Source organism: Balaenoptera musculus, chromosome 9, assembly GCF_009873245.2.
Source record: "Balaenoptera musculus isolate JJ_BM4_2016_0621 chromosome 9, mBalMus1.pri.v3, whole genome shotgun sequence".
NCBI classification, from domain to species: Eukaryota; Metazoa; Chordata; class Mammalia; order Artiodactyla; family Balaenopteridae; genus Balaenoptera; species Balaenoptera musculus.
Genome location: NC_045793.1, coordinates 34626342 through 34640845, shown reverse-complemented (window position 1 = coordinate 34640845; position 14504 = coordinate 34626342). Strand labels below are relative to the sequence as shown.

At 34.8% G+C, this 14504-nt stretch overlaps 1 protein-coding gene across 1 annotated transcript in view; it reads right to left on the bottom strand.

Moving 5' to 3' along the window:
* TFEC (transcription factor EC) overlaps positions 1 to 9785 on the bottom strand; it is a 66622-nt gene extending 56837 nt beyond the window's left edge. The window contains 1 exon segment of the mRNA XM_036864523.1: positions 9739 to 9785. The gene's annotated coding sequence lies outside the window, so the exon portion shown is untranslated.
* Between the last annotated feature and the right edge of the window lie 4719 nt (positions 9786 to 14504).

The window sequence follows — 14504 nt, the reverse complement described above, 5'->3', positions numbered from 1 at the left end:
CATTGCACCATATAACTGAAGCCACTGAGACTTAGAGAGGTTAAATGGTGTGGCTGTTATCACTCTGCTAGTAAGGGATGGAACTGGAATACAGGGCCTGGCTTCCTAAACACTACAAGATATTGGCTCCTGATTGAAATGACTGGAATACAAAGCAAAAGCTCAGTAATGTATACAATGAATTTAAAATGCCACAAGAAGCAGTGGTTTTTAAAAACTAATTGAAAGAGAAAATGGTTATAAATCAGGTGTTGGAAGGAGATGGTCCTGGGATAGGGGACAGAAAGAAGGAAAACTCAAATGTAAAAGATCAAAATGAAAGAAGAAAAGAAGTTGGGAGACAGTCACAAATATTAGTCATGAAAAGGAATTCACATGAATACTTTTCCTTTCTCAAAGCAAAACTACCATCTCATTAGATCACTCTATACAGAGACACAATAAAAAATATGAAATTCTAATTCTGCCTAAATTATTGGTTATTTATAGGGAAATACAAGGGTTTAGCAGGCAAAAGTGAAGACTCTCTTGGATCCTATGTATACAACATCTATAAACTAAGCATGAGAGTCTGAAAGATCAGTGGAGCCAGGGAAGATTAAATGGAATGTAATTAAATTACTCCCCAGTAAACCTCTGTCTTTTCCAAGTATGGACTGATATCAGAACAATGAGACAACTAAATGTAAAACATCAGTGAAACCATGTGCAGTCAATTTTAAAATACTTTTAAATTGCCTGGGATCTGAAGACACAACTATAAAACTATCTATTGGATTGGTTTCACTGAAGGTCTTGGTAGTTGGTGAGATGAAGTAAATGAAACAATATGTTGCCATTGTTCATTTATTCATTTATTTAAGAAATATTTTTGAGTGTCAAGTGTGTGTGCACTGAGTCGTGCACTGAAGGTAAAAGGGAGATAACCACAGTATCTGCCTTCAAAGAACTCGTAGTCTAGTCAGGGAAGAAAAATAAGAGATCTCCAAGGGCAAGGGCTGCATTTATCTTGCTGGCTGCTGGACTGCCATACTTCCTATACATAACCCAGAGAGGGTCACACAGCAGGCACATAAAAATATGTGTTCATATGTGTTCAATGGTGATTTTATGAATGAATCATTAAAGTACAGTGTGTGAATAACTATGGTGACTGCAGAGAGCTTTGGGAACCCACTAGAGTAAGCAGGTAAACCATAATCAGAATACCAAAGTCTTCACCTAGAAGGCTAGAGCAGCTGTAGATTGTGATTTGGTTCTTTGGACTATCAAAGAAATTAAGACCACCCAGATGTAGGGAAGTTTTGCTATTGAGAGTAATAAGTAAGACATATCTCCTAACTCTGAATTATGTCTCAGCATTATCTCTCTGGCATGCTGTTATTGCAAACTAAAAATAATGATGGTCAGCTTAAGTCCAAGGTTTTGTCTATGTGCAGAGATCTGTTTTATTTCATTTAAAAGAATTTATTTACCTATATTCTCCCTCTTTTCCAAAACATTATAAATAAATATTAGGTGTAAATGTGGTGAGAGGTATTTACACCAGAAAATGTAGGCTGAAGATTAATATTGCAATTGAGTACAAAATTTACCCATGAGCATCCTGACAGCCAAGGAAAAAGGAAAATTTTTAAAACATATTAGGTGGAGCCTTGTGAAATTGCAGATATTTGACAATTTTTGATCTACGAATTGTCCCTTCTGTATAGTTCAACCTAATATATATTTCTTAATAAGTAATTAAATCATGCTAGCTCTGAGGAAAGACAAATATTTTTCAGAATAATATCTGAGAATTTATAAACTAGATTTTTTCATGGAAGACTTGAATGATATCTTGAACAAAATTCCAACTTGCAAAATAGGTAGTGAAATTCTTTATACGCCCATATTTAAAAATAAATATTTATTGTCGTAAATTGAGTTAGCCGGGAAACATAATCTGAAACTTGCCTGTAGTATGTTTATTAGGGGGTGCTCTCAGAATCGGCGCTGCAGTAGGGTGAGGGAAACAGGATCAGGTGGAGGCAAGAGTGGTTCAGTCATAAAGGGGATAACGTTGGCTATGCACCATAACATCCACTACATTTATTCTTGATCAAAGGCCCAAAGCATAATATGAATCAGCTCAAGTGAAAGCCCAAACATATAACTTTATAGTAATCTGACTTGACCCTTAGATACCTTAGACAGGACTTACAGCAGGCAGAGCAATGTTTTCCAAACCAATTTATACTTCAGACTCCATATTTAAATACACTAACCTAGAGGATCACCTGGTTAGACCATTAACCCAATATCAATTATCTCAAACTAGGCTTTCGATAGAAATTATGTTGTTTTTTTTCAAAAAGTTCCATTATTTGGAGTTACAAAAATGAAACTTAGCTTAAAACATCCAATTATTTTTTTAAAATATGTTTCAAATGTAGTTAAGTTCTCATACTCTAATAAAGGGATGTGGGTATTTTTAAAAATTAGAAATGCATCTATTGATGAGCTATAAAAAATGCTTAGGGGCTTCCCTGGTGGTGCAGCGGTTGAGAATCTGCCTGCCAATGCAGGGGACACGGGTCCGAGCCCTGGTCTGGGAAGATCCCACATGCCACGGAGCAACTAGGCCCGTGAGCCACAATTACTGAGCCTGCGCATCTGGAGCCTGTGCTCCACAACAAGAGAGGCCACGATAGTGAGAGGCCCGCGCACCGCAATGAAGAGTGGCCCCCGCTTGCCACAACTAGAGAAAACCTTCGCACAGAAACGAAGACGCAACACAGCCAAAAATAAATAAATTTTTAAAAAAATGCTTAGATTCATTAATAAGAGAACCAGAGCAATGTGCTTAATGGGTCAATTGAAGTATTTTTTTTTAAATTAGAAATACGTAAATTCCTGCAAGTACAACAAGCTAATGGGAAGAAATTGGTCAGGAAGCAAAAAGCATTCTGGTTGTAGAAAATATAATCACTGGGGAATCACAATCACAAATACAGAATGTATGTATCTAATTCAAAAAGAGTCATGTACCACAATGTTCATTGAAGCTCTATTTACAATAGCCAGGACATGGAAGCAACCTAAGTGTCCATCAACAGATGAATGGATAAAGAAGATGTGGCACATATATACAATGGAATATTACTCAGCCATAAAAAGGAACAAAATTGAGTTATTTGTAGTGAGGTGGATGGACCTAGAGACTCATACAGAGTGAAGTAAGTCAGAAAGAGTAAAACAAATACCGTATGCTAACACATATATATGGAATCTAAAAAAAAAGAAAAGTTCTGAAGAACCTGGGGTCAGGACAGGAGTAAAGAAGCAGACATAGAGAATGGACTTGAGGACACGGGGAGGGGGAAGGGTAAGCTAGGACGAAGTGAGAGAGTGGCATGGACATATATACACTACCAAATGTAAAATAGATAGCTAGTGGGAAGCAGCTGCACAGCACAGGGAGATCAGCTCCGTGCTCTGTGTCCACCTAGAGGGGTGGGATAGGGAGGGTGGGAGGGAGACGCAACAGAGAGGAGATACAGGGATATATGTATAGCTGATTCACTTTATTATACAGCAGAAACAAACACACCATCGTAAAGCAATTATACTCCAATAAAGATGTTAAAAAAAAATTATGTAACTGTAGGGGTTTTTTTCCTACTCCTATTTTTAGACTAGAATAGATGCAGGAATCCTGACTATTGAGAGCATTGATGGAAATCCATGAGCCAGCAGCCCAATGCCGTAGAAAAAAGTCAGATCTCATTCTCTGACACAACAGAAGATGATTTAGGGTATCTGATACCTGAAGGTTTTTTTTGTTTGTTTTGTTTTTTAATTCCAGAGTTTAGATCAGTCTTGGGAGGTTTCAACTCTGTAAATCAGCAAATATTTAATTAGAAATTAAGGCTAACAAAATGTTATGTGGCCCTATATGCATTTGTATTTAAAATCTCCTGCTAGGTAGAAGAGCTATGGAGTAATGCAGGCCAGGCAAGCAGTGCTGGCTAGAAGGAGGCATTCTTATTTTCACACAGTGGTTTTCAAATTATGCTCCTAAATACATGAATTAATTCTCCCAATTTACGTTTCATTGTTCCACACTGTAGTCTTTTGATTTAGTTCTCATATGGGTTTCTGTCCTATCCAGTAGATAAACAACAAGGAGAGTATTTTGAATGAGGAAATTTTAGAAACAATTGGGTGGGTTGTTGTACAAAAAAACAAAAACAAAAAAAAACAACTTTGAAGGATTTCACCAACCCTGTGATTCTCTGTCTATAATATTGTCTACTTGTATCATATCTTCTTAAATATTGCTACAAATCATATAAATACTTTAAAACATAATTCATATATATGCATATATATGATAGCCTCTTTAAAAAGTTACCTTTTTATAGAGAAACCATAAGATAATTGTAAAAGCCCTCAGCTAATTCTTTTAACATTCACTCAGCAAACATTTAATGAGAGTTTGTTCTTTGTTAAAGCCAGTCCCAAGGGAAAGTCATTCCTCTCCAGAAAGCAGGTCTATGATCCATGTGTCACCATCCACCTGGAGATCACTTATCTAAACTGAGGGCACAGAACCTGGGAGGAGATGAAACACCTTCTGGGTACTGGCCTTTTGAAATTCAAAACTAAAAAGTGGTTGCAAACATCACACAAGCAATCATCTGAATAACAAGACATTTTATCACCATTAATTTGACTAGCCAAACAAATCAATCAGGCAAATATGGGCACCTACCTAATGAGTGTGTTTAGACTATCTGCAAAAACAGAAACAGAAATATTTTCAGCAAGAAAAATATTTATTCTATACATATTTACTATCTAGTGATAGTAAATAAAAATACATGCACTACCACTAAACACACACACACACACACACACACACACATACAGGCAGGTGTATACACACAACCCCATCAAAAAGCAAGACAGACAATCCCATTCACTACAACATGACAACCCTCATTTAATTTTGTTAATTTTGTACTAAGGTTGAAATTAATAAATGAAGTAAAAGCTTGGACTTCACAAGTGAGTAATAGGTAACTATTAATTATGTTCCTAGTAGCTGAGGTATATAAGAAGAAATCTATTTTGGGGGGCTTATGAATCTACAACCTCCTAGATACCTACTCATAAAAGCCACATGACGTTTGTTAATATTCTGTAGCAAAGATTAATAACTCGTTTCTTCAAATCTTACTTTCTTCACAGCAGTCTTTGGATATGATATACCCATAAATCTCATCCTGACTAAACCTAAAATTATACAGTCGAGCTTGTCTGATCAAGAAATAACTACTGAACAAAGTAGGGCCGGGTTCATCAAAAGTTTTACTTAGGTTTCTGAATAACTGTCAGCATATTTCAGCTGATCATTATATAATCCAAAGCTATTTAATGGATAATAATATAAAATGTGATTGTAACATATTCCTTCAGTCCCTATCACTTGAATTTGGATAATTCCAATGGTGTGTCTTTAGAAGACATCCACACTTAAGAGACTTTAAAGAGGCATGAATATTATTAAGCATAGTTTTCCTAATTCAATAGTGTTCTAGCAGTAAAAATGCTTGCACTCCATGAGCACTCATATTATTACTGTAAAGACTAAGCTTCCCTTACAACTCCATCTATCTCCATTTATACTTGCATTGATTTGCTTTGTTTATGTTAGTATCTCAGGAAAATTACCATTTTATATCTTTAAAAGAATTAGAACTAATGCCAGAAATAACTGTGGTTTATTTAGTCTGATCTGTTTTATAAGAGTATGTGTATATAGAAATTTAGAGCCATAAATATCAACTAAGAATCACAGCAGACACTAACCACTTCCCATTGACTTCAAAATTACACAGCAGCCATGTACACACTAAAGTCAACTGGAAATATCATCAATAACCAAAATAAGTTAATATGAAAAATGCAGATAACTTAAGCCATAATACTTTAAAATATATTTGGCATTGCATTCTCAGGCTTAGTATTCATTAATTCTATAAATATTTTTGAGTGCCACTACACATCAGGTTTTATGTGACTGTGATAAGCTCTGGGGATATAATTATGAACAAAATAGACATAACCCAGTCTTCAAAGAGTTCACAGTCTACTAGGAGAAATAGATAATTAAAATATAATTATAACACAATGTGATAAACCCTGTGAAAGTAAAAGGTGCAGAAAGACCTAGATAAAATGGGAACGAGTCACTCAAATGACAGTTTCTGCTATTAATTTCACTGATTCATTCACTTAATAGATATGTGTGTGCCTATATATAGTAGCCAGTTGTGTGGGTAACAATGATGAATAAAGTGAAACATGGTCCCTCTCCCCATGCAGTTTATGGACAGGTGGAAGAGACAGATTTTAATCTAATAATCACACAAATGACTGTAAATTTTCAAGTGAAACAAGTGATAGGCAGGAGAGATACACATGACTATGAGCCTGTAGAAAAAGATTATCTAGACAGAAGTTAGGGACAACTTTCCTAAAGAAGGGATGATAGGGCTGGATCTGGAGGATGAGTAGGAAATAAAGAGAGGAAGAGTAGAAAAAACATTTAGGGAGATAAAGCAGCATATGTGAAGACCCTGGTGGGAAGAAACAAGATGAAAAAAAATGCACTGAAAGGAGATGATAGGACTAGAGCAGAGTGTGGTATGAGGCTGGGGAGGCCAGTAGGGCCAATTCATGCCATCTTTTCGGTATAGAAAGATGTCTTATTTTCTTTACCATAAGAAAGGGGGCAGTAGCAATTCAGTGGGATGAATTTTAGAGAGGTAAAATGAGAGAGTCTAGGAAAGAAAAAAGGGCTGCTTGAACTAGGGTCATGTGATAAGGGTTGCATAGTCACATGGAAACGAACAGACGGATTCAAGAGATGTTTAGAAATGGATTAAGAAATGACACCTGAGGTTTCTGGCTTAAGTGACTAAATAGATAGTGATGGCTTTCACAGAGAAGACTAGGTTTTTTGAGGGGGACAGAGAATTTTAAGTTCAGTTTTGAACACGCTGAGTTTGTGATGTTTTGAAAGTGTCCAAGAAGGTATGTGAAGTAGGCAGCTGCATTTATGGGTATGGAATTCAGAGGTAAGGTATGGACTGTGGATAAAATTTACATAACATCTACACTGAGGTGATAACTGAGATGATCGTTGGAGGATGCACAGAATAGAAGATGAGAGGACCTAGTGCCAAAGATGGTTAACTCCCATGTTCTAACTACACATAGGGAAATCTATTCCGATTCTAAACTTTATTTTTCCCCTTGGTTCCATTGATTTTTTTTCTCACATTTTGCAAAATGCTTATTTGAAGTTTGTGTGTGTTACATTGTCAGGTAAATCCTCATTAATTAAATAGTTAGTTTGCCCTATTTCTAAGATTATGCATTCAACCTTTTGATGTAGATACAGCCCTATTTTCCTAGTCCAATTGCATTACAATTCTATTAGTCCTCCACCTCTTAACTGCAATTCCAAAATCCAAAAAGCTCTGAAAGTAGGAGTTTTCTTTTTGTTTTTTATGTTTGGCACAAACTCAGTTGGTGGTAAAATCAAACCTGAAATGAAGTAAGGTTATTTAAAGTCTTTCTTTATCCTCCTTACAGTAGATATTCATATGTACTGCTGCAGGTATATTAATGCGTTTGATTATGGGATGCTGTCTTGGACTCTGCAGGGTATCAAGGAATATGTACCATATTACCTTTCAAAATTTAAAGTATTGATAATTTTGAAACACATCTAGCCCTAGGTTTTTAAATAATAGATTTTGTACCTTTTCTTGTTTGTTGAGTGAACAGCCTATAGAAAGGACTATGCTATATACTTTGCATATATTATCTTATTTAATCTTACAATATCATACATAAATACTCAATTGGGCCTCCACAATTATTTTCTAAAACTTCAGTACAATATTTAACTGCATTTTGTTTTCAGAGATTATAGTGTATCAAAAATTAAAATTAAAATTAAAATTGAGCATATTCTCTCTTGGAGAAATAATGAGATGAGGAAATGTCCTTTCCAATTCAACAAACCAACTGAATGAATGAAAGATGTATTCTTCCTTTAATAAGAAAGAATTGTCCAGTTGTAACATTATATTTTGATATTATTAGACATATTTATGTTTAGTGCTTATGGCTGTATTTAAGTAAGTTAATACTACAGCTTATATTCTTTTTAGAAGCTTCTCATACAATTAAATTGTTTCCTGTAAATGTAGAAATATACAAGTTAATTATTTAAGCTAGATTCAGTAAAAAGTCTTAACTTCTTTAAAAAATATTTATCTAATGGCATTAAGACTTAAACATTAATATTTATTAATAAGACTTTTATAAAACAAAAGACATTTTGCTTCAGAAATCAACAATTGTGTTTAAATGATGCTTTATACTTCACAGTTACTTTCAACTTAAAACAAAGCTCTCATGTAATGCTTAAATGTACTATTTTTCATCCTCCATATAGTGACTTTTTGATATCATTTTCATTATGAAGTTGTGAATGTTCTTTCAAGGATGCGGAGAATAAAGGAGAAACAAGAATGACTTCTTCAAAAGGTCATATTTCAAATATCTTGGAAAGTCATCAATGTGTTTTTAAAAAAAATTTTTACATGTTCTAAAATAGATCCAAAGCCATAAATAGGAATATCTGTGACAAAAATCCAAACTTCCCTATAACACTTGTCATCTCTTGTATCATTATGCTGCAAATACATTACATTTTAAATTTTTAGTATATCTTAATGGTAAGATTTGGGATAACATCAATATATTGCCGACTTATGCAGACCTTATAAAAGAAATTCATAGGCCACTTAATGCAGGTGAATTTATAACAAATAAATTTATGTATTTTGTAAGAATAAAAGGATCATAAATGTTTATTCCTAAAAAAAGAAAATCTAACAATTCAAATTGGTTTATATTATCTTAGGCTTGAAAACTTTTTATATCCCTTATCTACTTTATGAGTTGATATATGGTCATCAATTAATGAAGTCATTTTTATCATAATAAAATGTCATCATTAGAACTGCAGTATTCTAGTGTAACCATTTTCTAAAAAATATGATTGGGGAATTTTAGGTAGTTAAATATTAAAATAACCTAATTGAAAATGAGACTTTAAAATTATTCATTTTGATTGGCAAACGGCAGAAAATGGCTTTGTTTCATAAGTACATTTTATCACTCAATTTTCGCAGATATTACTAGTATTTCTGGAGAAAAAAAAAAAGTAAAATTTATCTTGTCTTTGTTTTACCTAACTAGTACATATAATTATTTTTGGTTCTCTATGTTTTAAAGGCACCTGTTACTACATTATTTACATAAATCAAACTGCTCAAGTAATTGTGCCCTCATGTATGAAAGGCCTTCAGTTACAAAGTTGTAGTTTTACTTTCCACTTATCCCTGAAGAATAATGTTCCTTTAGAATCAAAAAAATATACTTCTGTTTTAATTTTTTTATGGTTATGGAAAGTATATAGCCGTGAAACATCAGTTTGTTGAGAAGATTGATCACAGGACCTCATGGACTAGTTGAAAGCCCCAGAATGCAAGATAATAGTAGCCACAGTCACAAGTTGAATCAAACACTCCAACGATTTAAGTAAAGACTTTTATCCTCATTTTATAGATGAAAAAACTGAAGCTCAAACAGGTTATCAGACTCACTTACAATCACACAGGCAGAAAAGTGAATTTGACCTATTGTCTTTTGAGTACAAGGAGGGCATTCTTTCAATTGCAAGTTATTTATTATCAACACACAAGGATAGTAAAACTCCAGCCCCTGCAAATAGAAAAAAATATGTCCCACATCTGCATACAAATATGAATCAATTGACTCTACTCTGTAGTGGAAAAACCTTTGGAGTTGCTTCCCCATTATTAGTTGGGTTTGGCTTGATTCACTTTTGATTTTGTCTTATTTTGTGTTTCACTTCATCTATCTTGTAACCACCTTATGGTGCAAGACCTGGGTTTTCCATACAAGTTGGGTAATGCTATAATTGAAATCTACCATCAGAAAATATGAAACCTAGATAAGTGTTTCCTTTCTTTAAGATGCTTTTTCCACTTTAGTCTCTAGATCTATGTATTAAATATACACTATTCTGAAGAGTATTAGCCTCCTTACCCAGGAGAAATTTTATTTCCCTTATATCATTTTACTGTTACCTTTCCCAAAAACCTTTTACTCCTTTTCACAAGGGTGGATGGGAAGGCAGCAGGTGGAAACAGCAGAAGATAATATTAATTTTAGCTTGGCTTATTCTAAATAAATATCATGGCTATTCTATTCAGTATCTTTAAACTTCCTGCTCTCGGGGATAAATTTAAGAAATGAATAACTGCATATAAAAAGTTGGTAAGAATTGAAATAATAAAGAAGTTCTTTGTAAGAGCTTTCTTTTGTGTCGATTACTTTTGAGAAATAAAGAAAAATCAGAGTGCTAGTTAATATTATAGCTTTGGAATATATGGAAAATATTTTTACTGAAACTTCATATATGAGGATACAGGATTCTATTTTCCACACGAATCTGAGCAGACAAACTAAGTAAAATAAAACTTTTTCATTGAAAACAAAAATATATTTGAACATATTTGTTTTAGCCTTTTAAAACTTTTTCCATTTATTTTCAATTATTCTGTGGTAGGTAAAATAATGCCTCCTTCACCAAAGATGTCCACATCTTAATCCCCAGAACATGTGGATATCTGACCTTACACTATAAAAGGAACTCTGTAGGTGTGATTAAATTAAGGATCTTGAGATGGGGAAATTATCCTGGATTATCTGGATGGGTCCAATGTAATCTCAAGGGAGGGTCCTTATAAAAGAGAGACAGGAGTGTCAGAATTAGACAAAGGAGAGAGATATGACTATGGAAGCAGATGACACAGTGATGAGAATTAAGCCAAAGAATGTGGGCAGCCTCTAGAAGCTAGAAAAGGCAAGGAAACAGATTTTCCCTTAGAACCTCCAGAAACAAACTAAACCCTGGTGACACTTTGATTTTAGCTCTGTTTAAATGATTTCAGATGTCTATCCTCTAGAATTGTAAGATAATAAATGTGTATTGTTTTAAATCACTAAATTTGTGGTAATTTTGTTACAGCAGCAATAGGAAACTAATAGGTACTCCGTTTAAATTCTGAGTTCCTCATTCTTGTAGCATTAAGAATCTTGATGATGGCTTCTAGGAAACACCCTGCCTGGAAATTCTGGTGCTATGGGATTTCCTCATCATAGCTGAAGTCATTTGAGGAAAATCCTACGGAGTTCAGTTCCCCAAACCTAATGTCTTTAATTAAGCTCTCAATGTTATTAAAATGCTCCAAAAGCAGAAGTTATAAAGACAAAATGTTATTTCTTTCTTACCCCCTTCCTCCCTTCCTTTCTTCCCTTCTTTCTTCCTCTGTATGATCTGAATAAAGTGTAGGTGAGAACAAATGAAAATAGAAAACTAGGCAGAAGCCAGCTCATAAAGAGGAATATATACAACCATAAGGTTTGTGCTTATAGCCCTGATGTGCCATATAAGACTTTTAGCAGGATAGTAATATGATCAATTAGTATTTCAGAAATACCCCTTAGGCAACAATATGGAAACTGAATTATTGAAAGACCAGGGCACAAAGAGAACAATTAGGAGTTTTTAGTAATATTCCAGGAGAGAAGAATAGAGGGCCCAAGCTAAGGCAATAGTATTTGATATTAAAAAGATAGGTTAAATATTACCCATAATATAGAGGATAAAAATTGTAAAATACGTACAGGATTTCTGATTGATTTATACATGTGGTGAAGGGGAAGATACACATATGATGAAGTGGTGGAGAAGATGGCATTTATCAAAATAAAGAATAAAAGTGGAGGCAAAAGATTAGAAGGAAAGATGATAACTTCAGTATTGGACATAATGAAATCAGAGTGGCTGTGAAACATCCAATGGGGATGCCTAGTAAACAGCTAGATGCGTGGATTTAGAGAAACAGATATGGTGGCCAGCTTAGAACAAATCACTGAATCAGGGTTTTAGTTAAAATCACACAGGACAAAGAATTAGAAGTAAAAAGACAGAATCCAGGTAAAGAACTCTGAGGAATAGCAACATGTAATGGGCAGGAAAGACTAAAGAAATCTCAAGAAAGTATAATGAAAATTAGGACAGAATGATATAACAAAGCCAAAGTAGGATAGAATTTCAAGGAAAAAGTGGTTAACAGAGTCAAATAGCACAGGGATGAGGGAATAGAAAGAGCAGGAGATATTGCTGGCAGATTGGGAAATAACTGGGTCACTGGTGACCCTCAGGAGAATGATCTCAGGGACATAGTGAGAATAGAAGTCAGCCTGTAGGGACAGGAGGGACATTGCAAATTGTAAATGAGGAGACCTCGGGGCTCAGCACTAGGCACTTCTCCTCTCTCTCCACACTCTCCCCAAAGAGGGTCTCATCTGTTCCCCTGGCTTTAAATACCACCAATATGCTAGTGATACCCAAATTTGCAATTCTCTTCCAGAACTCTCTATGAAATGGAAACGGGAATGCAGTAACTTGAGAAGTGAATTGGAGATGACACAGGACTCAGCACTAGACACCTTCTCCTCTTTCTCATGTATGTGGATGATATCGTCTATTCCCTCAGTTATAAATACCAGTTACACACTAACAAAACATAAATCCCAAAGTTTCTCTCTGGGAGGCCGAGGTTTATGTATATTAAATAAATAGATAGATATCTCACAAATATCTCAAAATTTAAAATTTGCATGTCCAACCACTCGTGATAATCCTCCCCAAAGCCTGTTTCTCTTCATTCTTCTCCAAATCAGTTAATGGCATAATTATTCATCCAATTTCTCAACTCAGAAACTGCGCAGTCTTCCTTTTGTCCTTCATTTTCCTTTACCCTCATATATAATCCACCCCATCCATTCGAACTCACAAATGGACCTCAAATAGTCATCTCTATCTCCAACTACCAGAGCTCTAGTACAAGCCACCATCATCCTTTACTGTGAATCCCTCATTACTCATCTCCCAGCCCCCTCCTTTGCTCTCTTCAACCATTCTTCATACACCCTTCAGAATGGACTTTTAAAATCATAAAATGGATTAACCTCTCTCCTGATTAAAACTCTTTCGGTTGCTTCCCATTTCATCTAGAATAAAGTTCAGTTTCCTTATCATGGCCTATGGATAGGTTGTCCCCCACCTCCCTATTCAACTTCATTTTTCATTTGATCCCTTATGATTATGATCCCTCATTTGACCCATTTTTTTGATAAGCTAATTAAGGCTCATGTTAAGCATGTTAATAAAGCAGCACGCAGAGTTAAAAGCAATCGAAGTCTGCTCATGTCTATGCTGGTGTTCTCTTGAAAGTGAAAAAGTATGTTAATAATCATAATGATAATAATGGCATACATTGCTGATAAGTATAGAAAGTTTGCTTTGTGTCAGGCACAGAGCTCGGAGTGCTACCCGCCATGTCTCATATAATCCTCTCAGCAAGCCGTGAGGTGGGCAGCCTTTCTCTGGACTTTCAGGAGAAAGTGGAGATAAAGGATAGGTTGAGGAGCTCTGAAGCAAAGCCTGAGTTCAAAGCCTCACTGGTCTCACTACTGAGTCTTTGTTCCTCATCAGAATTGATTATTAAAATGAAGATGTTTTCCTTTCAAATTAACAAATATTTTTAAATGATAATACCTGGGGCTGAGGAAGGAACAATGCAATAGGCATCCATGTGAGTTGCTGCTGGGGAAGTAAATGTGTACATTTGCATAGCTTAAGGAAATAGTCCTAGATGTGTAAAAGGTTTGAAGCATCAAGATGATCATTGAAACATTATTAACAATGATTCTATAATGTAGAGAACATATACAATTTAAATATATACCCCAGTGGACTCTCTATAGCATTCTTCAAACTGTGAGATTTAATTTATTTCTCTCTTTTACTCAGGTCAAAGGGCTTTACTGCTAAAACCACTTAATCGTAAAATGACTAGAAAGCATAAACTTTGAAAGCAAAGTTAAAGTAAGCTTCCTTTCCCTCTATTAATCACAAAATTTAAAAAATAGAATTATACATCAAGTGACTCTAACACAAGAGAAAATATGACTATTAAGCAAGCTATTTTAAGAAAAGTATCATTATTTTAGTCATTACTAACACTCTGGCTTTAACTTCTATCTAGCCTTACCACTGAACTTTAATAGAAGTACATGAGATAGCACCTAAGTCCTGAACATTTACAAAACATTTCCATGGGAAAAGTTAGAATTTTAGGAGTGTTGAAGAGCAGCACATGAACGTCTTTCAAACAGTAACAGGATATTTCAAAATCTCAACATAAATGTATTAGGATGTTCAACCAGCGTAAACCAGACCTTATAAAAATGTGCTTACAGCAGACAATAACCTCATT